The sequence below is a fragment of the Pteropus vampyrus genome, unplaced genomic scaffold (assembly GCF_000151845.1).
Source record: "Pteropus vampyrus isolate Shadow unplaced genomic scaffold, Pvam_2.0 Scaffold175, whole genome shotgun sequence".
Lineage (NCBI taxonomy): Eukaryota > Metazoa > Chordata > Mammalia > Chiroptera > Pteropodidae > Pteropus > Pteropus vampyrus.
In genome coordinates this window covers 290322-299656 of record NW_011888956.1, presented here as the reverse complement: position 1 = coordinate 299656, position 9335 = coordinate 290322, and the positions used below count along the sequence as shown (strand labels likewise).

Genomic DNA, 9335 nt, shown 5'->3' with positions numbered 1-9335 from the left:
GTCTTATAATGGGATCCATTTCTATTAATTTATAGGCAAGAGGAGCACATTTATTTAAGATAGAGAAATACCATTTGCATTGCATTAACATTTTACTGAGAGAGACAAAATGTCGGTACTTATTAGTATAAAGGAGCTTATTAGGCTTTAAGTATGTGACTTTGAGTTGGTTTTTGTTTAAGCAAACATTTTTTTTTTATGGCTCTTTGAATACTTAGCCACTTTTCTTACTTGCTTTCTTTGTGGTTATTTTTCTTTAACTGTACTGTTTTTTGGCTCGTAGTTATTTTCCTTTTACTGTACTTTTTTTTCACAACTTAGTCATGTTTTCCTCTGTCCTCATGACTTGGGGACAGTCCCGTAGCTCTCTTAGTCATACTTAATGACTAAAAATATCTAGATGCCTCACAGTTAGTGCTGTGCCTAGAATGTCCACGTGCTGCAGAAGCCTTGCCTAAACCTGGGCAGAAGCCCTGGCCTCCTGTGGGGCGTGGTGGGGCCACAAATTCTTTTGGAAACAAGATGGGATATAAATAAATAAGCATAGGACTGTGTGGTGTCCAGGAAGACACCACAGACAGAATTCTTCATCTGAAATTACAGGCGTGACTATCTGACATTCCAACACTGCAGAGGCATTCCTTAAGAGGATCGCATCCTCAGAACTGCAAATGCTCTCGAGAGGGACACACCTTGTTGTTCTGAGTGACCTTCCTCGGATTTCAGGCAGTACAGACAAGGGGCCAGACCAGGGAGCTGCGAGGTGCCCAACACAAATACTGCCTATCGATGACATTCGCTAACTCAGCGATTTTTGAGTAAAAGACACATGAAGGCCTTTTCTGAACAGAAAAATTTGCCTTTTTAAATTTGCATTTACTTGGAGAGAAAAGCCTTCCAGGTTTGTTTGTTTTCAGATGAAAGAACTGTAAGAATCACTTAATACTGGATTTGGGAAGAGATGAGGACATTGGCCGGGCCGCAGGCCTTGATCTAGACTGGAAGAACCCGTGGCCCACGCTTCTCTGCCAAGCGTCTGTGTTATTTTGGATAACTTGCTTTATCGCTCTGGGCACGAGTTTGCTAATCTCTAACGTAAATTGGACTAAATGATCCCTAATGTCCCCTCACTGCCTTTGTTTTCCGAAGAACAATAACAAATAAAAAAGAAAATCAGTAATTTTTTAAAGTTTGACTGGTTTTTAAAATTACCACCTTAGGCTTACAGAGCTGCAGTTATTTTTTATGATTCAGTAAATTGAAAAATAAAACACAAAAAAAAATTATTGGTGAAAGAAACTGATTTAGGTAAAGCAATAAAATTATTATTTAATGTTGAAGCTCCAGGCTTTGTGGATTTTGAGTAGAATTTGAAGCTAAATGAGCATTTTGTTTCCTACCACGTCTTAACCCATTCTTCAAAAAAAGTAACTTCCCATCTTTCAAAAGACTGTGGTAATTTCTGACATCTTCAGACATTGTACTAATTACATTATGACTACACACGAATCTCCACTTTTAAAGTTGGAAATGAAACAATTAAGCTCTTGCCTGAAGACTCGAGAACATCCTACGTAAATTGATGAATCCCAGTAGAACGAACTTCTCTATGAATGCACACATGAATAATAATTATTGTTAGAAAAAAAATAATGAATCCACTAATTTAAAAGTGCTGAGTAGTAATAATTAGTGAGTACGGTTACACCTGAATGAAATTAGCTAGAAATAGGATTATAGATTATTTATAAATGTAGATAGTAGAGGGAATTTAATATTTCGAATAACTTTCTCTGCATAAACCATATTTCTTTAAACATCCCCAGTATCAGTATTTTGCCTTTTTAACATCTAAGGCTCAAAGATGACAATGGTGTTGGTGTTTGGTCATGGATAGAGTGAGTGAATGCTGCTCTGTGAGATAAAAGCAAAATACTTAGGAAACGAGTTGATGAAGACGGTGCCTGACACATGGGGGAGCTGCCTATGGGGTACACTCAGCATGACAGTGTTCTTACTCTACTTAGCCAAACGACAGTTCACTGTCATACTACAATAATACTTTAAATGGATTTACAGATTCACTATTTTAGGATTTGGCAAAATTAGAAATCTTCCTTACCAACTCACTAGGGGTTTCTCTGAGAAGGACATTTCAGGGTAGCAGGAAACAGAGGTTCGCTTCATTAGTTCGTTCAGTGGTGCCTGTACAAGGCAGGGTTGTAACTTTCACATGTTGGCCCCATGCTTACCCTCACCGGGGAGAGCTGCCCTTCACTCCCTCCCACGAGCCGGCCTTCAGCCGAAGGGTGGGCACAGGGGTTTGCCCACACTCATGGCTCAGCCTTATGAAGAGGACCAGGTGATGGCTCATAGGAAGTGTGTGCTGGGGAAGGGACATCTGTCTCCATTTGATGCCGTTAACCCCAGTTATGGGTCATAGGACTTAATGATTTAATTTGAGACAAGTACAAAGATGACATCCAACTGACACTCTTGGCTTAATGAGGCACCAAGAGACTGTATTTTTCCCCTATTCTCTAATAAAAACCTGAAATAGAAGCTCACGCAATCTATTGACAAAGAGACTCTGTGGGTCTTACATCCTTCCTTTTTTTTTTGTTAGGTTCCGGAAAAGAAGTACATTGATCCTAAAATAATTTAAGGCAATGCTCAAAACCTGTCAATTCTGGTTTTGCATTTAAAAAGGGGCCATTATAATATAATGAATGTCAGATTTGTCTTGTTATCATATGAATGACAAAAAAATATTTGGCTGAGCTTCATAATGAGATCTTAGAATATTAACATATTATAATGAGATCTTACACTGTATGTATGTGATATAAGGAAGAGGTTTGCATAATTAAGTGTTTATTAAAAATTCCCGATCTACGGCCATGCCACCCTGAACGCCCTTGATCCCGTCTAATCTCGGAAGCTAAGCAGGGTCGGGCCTGGTTAGTACTTGGATGGGAGACCACCTAGGAAGATCAGGTGCTGAAGACGTAAAAATTGAAAAATAAGGCATTGTAAGCTGACAAGGTCCTTGTAATCTGTGAGGTCAACCAAGGATTGCCTCGCCTAAAAAAGAAAAAGAAAAAATTTCTGGCCAGTTTTCCTCATTCCAGCCTCCTAGACAGGCAGAAACTACGGCTGGTGATTAAGAAGCAGCTTTTCCAGGCGATACCTAACCTGGACCGTGAGCAGCTGTGTCGTACCGGTTTGCTTGCTTGTTTTTATATGACACTGGATGATTATTTGTGAGACTACCCAACTCATAGTCTAGGGCCAGTGACTTATTAGAAATTGGTATTTCCTACCCTTGACTTTATCGTTCTCACACTGAAAGTTCCAGAAACAGCTTCACATGGCCAAAAGAACAAACAGACTTACAGTTCGAGGCAAACTATGGGCTGTTATTTTCCCAGTGCAGAGAAAAAAACATGAAGCATGTTGTATATTAACCTCATTGTACAGAGCAGCTGGACCGTCAGGAAGTGACCTCTGAACTTAATTTTCTGACAAGGAAATTCCCTTCAGTTGCAAGAACTTAGAGATGTCTGATGTATACAGCATCCGGGCGTAAAAGAATCTTGCAGTCTGATCAAACCAAACGAATTTCTCTTACTGAACTGGCAGACTCGCAGATCCGTTGGTTGAGAGTGTTTTCAACAGGAGGATCCTGGAGTTTGGGTCAGCAGTTAATAAAATCTGATGTGGGGCCGAGATGTAGAGATTGTAAAAGCCAGATAGAATTCCTTGGCAGATTTTACAGTGCCAGGAAATCCTATTATTGTTCCCGTCCGCCTCCCATCGCGTGGTTTACAAGCCTCTCTCAGCTTGTGGGCAGGTGTAGCTGGGGCAGGGACGGGGGTGCTCCCCCGATTAATTCCCGGGGTACCTGGTTCTTTCCGCTTAGCTTCCTGCTGTCGTTTTCTGAAGCTGCTTTCACAGATGCGTTCGCCTGCGGGCAGCTATTGACAGCTGAGCAGTTCTCTGCTGACACCAACCAGCGGTCCCTTCCCACTGAGGACCAAAGGCGGTCACAGCAGACTGCACGCGCGCCGGCAGAAGTGGGGACCACGGCTGCAGAGCCACGTCAGCGTGTGTGTTCTCAAGGGCGTTTCCTTTGGCAACTCAGAAACGCGGCACCGCAGAGCGGCTCTTCCTAAACCTGTCGGTCACTGCCGTTAGCTGTCTATGCTGGCTTCTCGCTGCCCCTGAAGCCTTTCTAGACCCCAAGCTGGAAGTTCAAATTGCTTCTAAGTTATTTAGCAGTAATAGGTCACAATTATCTTGAACACAGTTTCTTTAAAGTTACATAGCCGTCTTCTACGTGCAAAATGCTTTCGATCCATTAGCTCCCTTATTTACTAAAGCATGAAAAATACTGGTGATTGTGTCGTGGAAATAATGCAGTTTGCTGTGTTTTAACACTGCCTGGCACTTGCGGGACCCATGTAAGCCCCAAAATTCAAGCGAATGGTGTTGCTTTCTCAAAACTCATGAAGACGTAGAGGAATGGTTAAGGGTCCATTACTAATGAATGATTACATAGCGACCTTATAAAAAAACAAGGCATCTATTTTTGACAGGAGACCAGTAAACCATGGAATCACATTGTTAAAATATTTTACTTACTGTGCTTTGAAAAAAAATGTCACTAAATGCACATACTTACATGGGTATTTGACCCTTCCACCTGTCTTTGCGGCTTTGAAAAACATTTTAAATAAAGAGGAAAGCATGCTCAAAACAACACTTTTCTCTGTCTATTAAGCTTTTGTATACTTTAGAAATTAAAAAATTTCTTATAATATAGCCCTACTGGTAAAATGACTCTCAAATTCATATTATATTTATGTAATTTTATTCGGAATCATATTATGGCTTGTTTTCAAACTGTTTAACTGTCGGGTTACCGTTTGGGCATAAATATGGACAGGACAAAGTGCATAAATATATGCTGACATTTAGTCACATAAATATCTCATTTCATGGTATAGAAAAGATAGAATTCCATTCACAGAATAGAAAATAAAGCATAAAATACTCTCAGTCAAATGCCCTTCAGCAGCTCTGGCCGAATTACACAGGAAAGTTAAATAAGCCGATTTTTTTTTTATACTTCATATTTTAAAAAGCTAATTCCTCTCTCACAACCTTCGAAAGTTATTTTGCAGTTTCCTGTACTAAAAATTCCAGGAGCTACGACTAAAGTAAAATAAAATTTAGATTAAATAAAAACTCAAAAAAAAAGCTTCGACTGGGTTTCCGAGGCTCCTTGAAATCGAGCACCTTACCACGTTAATGAAACAAAGAAATACCAGCATTTTAACGGGACTTGTGTGTGCCCGTTCAGAGAGGGAGCCTGGGGTGCTGGCTCGCTTGTGCCCTCACTCTTCCACCCACGCGCTCAGAGTGCACGTGGACAAGCTGCCGGGGAGAACGCTAACGGCGGGAGGAACATTCCAGTCCCACTAGCATAGTGTGTGGCATTCGGTTTTGTTAACAGCGGGCCGGATGTCCTGCCCGATGCACCCAAGGGCATGGGGGTGCGGCTGTTCCAGGCGGTGAGGCTGGTGTTCCCTCCCCTGTCATTTCTCGATAGAGTCTCCACAGCCTTCGCCCGCCCTCCATTGCCCAATATCTCTTACATTATCCAAGGACATAAAAACCATATGGCTTCGTAATGATCGAAGAGTAGAGTCAGAAACCCTACTCTTTTAAAAGGAAAAAACTCCCCACTGTGTATTTTAGCATCAAGTGCAGATGGCATACACTAACTGAAAGGATTTATGTGACAAAGTGAACCCACGAGGATAATGTGTTCTTCGGGGCAGAAAGGACAAGCCCAGCGTCCAGTGGGAAAGAGTTAGAACATCGAAGGAAAGAAATTAAAGAGACCGGATTAGAGAAATTCCAAATGATAGGGATGAGCGAGCGAAAGGGGAGAAATTAAATGAGAAATTAATAGCCAGCCTGTGAGGTCATTCTTTGTACTGAAATTCAGTTGTTTTAACGAGTCTTTATTATGAAAGACGTGATTTCTTCATAGCTGAAGAGGGGAGTCCAGTTACTGTACCCATGTACTCGTCCATCCTCAATCAGTTTTTTGTAAAGCTGGAGTATTGAATGGATTTGTCACACTCAGAATGAAACTGGTACAAATGAAATTCCGTTAAGGGACATTTACCGTTCTCTCAGCTACTATAAAAGCCTTGTAAATACCAAGATTTGGGGTAGGCCGGCTTATTATCAAGCACGGAGGGGAGGCGGAGCTTCCTGATGAGTTCAAAGCAAGTCATTTTTTTAGTTTATAGTCTAGGGAAATAAAATATTCATTCTCCCGCTTGATTTCTAGAGTTAATTCGATACTACTGATCTTCTGCTCTTATAACTTACTCGCTTTCTCGATCCCACTGTCCAACATATTTTATTGGGTTTCTTTATTTCATGTCACCTCCACTTTTCCAATCATTACCATCCATGTGCTAATCAAACAATGACCTTGTCATTTATTTTATAAAACATTCTGTAAAAACCCATAGAACCCCTGCAGAATTAAGAAGATGCAATTATATTCCGATCATAAACATTATTTTCTTGAACATTTCATAGATCATTTGAGTAAAGAAACAAAAGCCAAAATGGTAAATATTATTCTGTGTAAATAAAGGGACTATTTAAAAATTATGGAAACATTAAAACTCACTTATGTTGCTGTTACATCTTTTAATTGTTCCTGATAAAGTGAGTCGTGAGCCATTTTAAATGATGCATTTTAACAGTTGTCCAATAGATTCTGATCTGTAAGTTGTCTTTTCTTTATTATTTAATGTGATCATTCAACATTATTGATACTTAAACTTAGCATTCAATTGGAAAGAAACTTTACTCTGTTTTTAAGGTTCTGTGAATGCCTTTGGCAAATTTTTAAAGAATCACATCATGAAGGTTTAGAGACTAGGAGTTCACGCACCAGCAGCTGGACGATGTGAATGCTTGCGGGGGACGACCCCCACAGGGGCCCCGTGGTCGTCTCCCCGAAGCAGATTTCCCCTTGAGTCAGAGACCAGAGCGCTGTCTGCACCGTCTCGGCCATACTCATTTTTAAACATGGCTTCTGTCGCCACCCGCCCACAACTGAGCGAGTGGGCCATCTATTTCACCCCAAACCGTGCTCTGTCCTAGCTCCACGGACATCAGCACCTGCCTTGTTTCTTTAATTATCTGACGTTCACCTCACAGTCTCTTTCCCAGTTTCTTCTCCCTCGACCTCCTATTTCCCAGGGTTCTTCTGCGGCCTTCTATCCTTATCGCTCAACTCTCATGTCCTCTGGTGGCTTCAGATAGGACCTCAGGCCACGCATCTCCAACCAGCGTCTCCTGCCAGCCTCTGTGCTGTCATCCGAATGCCAGCTGGCCGGCCCCACTCATAGTTCCGTCTCAGGCATCTTAGACTCATCACATTCAAAACAAAACTCACGATTTTAGCCGCATCAACCCTGTGTCTCCCTTGGGGTCTCCCGTGTTCGTGAAAGACACCGTCACTCATTCAGTTGCCAGAGACGCCTCCCCTTTCCTGCCCTGTCTCTACGGGAACACGAAACGTCAAGCGAAAACGGAGCAAACACTCTGAGAACAGTTCGGTGGGTTCTTAGAAACTAAATATGCAGCTGCCATGTGAACTTATGCAGCTGCGCATTCCCAGTTGCGAAGTGAAAACTTATGTCCATAGAAAAACCTATGCACAAATATTTATAGGAGCTTTAAACTAGAAACAAACACATTTCCCCCAGTGGGCGAATGGTTGAGCTGTGGCAAATCCACACAGTGGACCATTAGTCAGCAATCGAAAAGAAGAAACTACAAATACATGCAACAGTTTGGAATAATCTTCATTGAAGTATGCCAAATGAAAAAAAAAAAAAGCCAATCCTCAAAAGTTATATACTGTACAATTCCATTTACATAATGCTCTCGAAATGACAGAACTACAGAAATGGCGAATAGATTAGTGTTTGCCAGGGGGACAGGGACTGGTGTGTCCATCGAAGGGGACATGAGGATTCCTCGTGATGGAAATAGTCTGTACCCTGACAGAATCTGTGTAAACATCCTGATCGTGTTATTTTGCTGTAGTTTACAATAGTTTACTACCGTGAGAAACTGGGTCAAGGACACACGGGTTCTCTTTGTATTATTTATTATAACTCAAGGTGAATCTATCATCATCTCAAAATAAAAATCAATTTAAAAATTAAAAAATAAAAGATTTTTGTCAAACTACCTCATGAGTCAGGAGCCATCCCAAGGACAATGAAAACGTGTAAACATTTTTCTCTCTTCCTTTTATTTTCTTTGAGCCTTACAAAATGTTAAAGACTTTCTATGGATTTTAAAACCAACTTAGAGCACAGCTGGGATACCCGGCTCTGACTTTGTCACATGAAAATCAGGGTGCGTTTGAAGTCTTCATTCAGAAAATGCAAAATTATTATCCAGCCGCATCAGAAGATGTAACTCTTTGTGCCATAAATGTTGACAATGAAGTTCACGTCTTTGGAAACAAGTTTAATACAACTGCAAGTAAATTCAATTTACAAACAATTATTTTGTGCTATCCCCTGGACCCTAGCCATACAAGGTGGCAGCCCACATCCCAGGGGCAAAGGGCACGCCTTCGTTTTTTAGATTGTTTCGGTACCCCAACTTGGGTGTGCCTGACGCAGCGTTAGCCAAGAGTTTCTGTAAAGCTGATAAAAGGACAATGCTAGGGAATAAAAAAGCTACTGCTGGGTGGTTATAGGACAGATATTGACAAGACGAGAGCATCCTGCTGTGGGAAAAGCCGCCTCGTGTTGCCACAAATGAGGACGTCCTGTGGTGCAGCCACCAACGCGCTCCTCTACTTCGAGTTCTGGCTCTGGCGTCCTGCTGCCTGAGGTTTTCTGCTGATCCAGTGTGATTCTGCATTTGGCTTTGGAACTGGCTGTCACAGTGCAGCGTGTGACAGCCCTCGTGGACACGGATCAGCACCACTAGCCGACCTCGGACACCTTAGGAGTCCAAGGGAGCGCGGGATGGTACCGCAAACTGGTTTCTAAACCCGCGGCCCCTGATCCAGCTTCTTCCTCGGCGCCCAGGTGGCGAGAGCACCTTAACCTCCACGTGCCCTCCCAGGTTACGTGTTAACACTAGGCCCAAGATTTTGCGTTTACCTGGCTCTGTCTTGCACAAGTATGATGTGCCATCAAATGCAGAAATGTGGCAGGCTTCTCGGCAGCCATTTTTGGAATGGTCCCCGCAAAAACGGTAACTTGCAAGCA

General features: G+C 42.0%; 1 pseudogene; it reads left to right on the top strand.

Moving 5' to 3' along the window:
• The first annotated feature begins 2890 nt into the window (after positions 1-2890).
• Positions 2891-3009, top strand: LOC111746107 (annotated as a pseudogene).
• The last annotated feature ends 6326 nt before the right edge of the window (positions 3010-9335 follow it).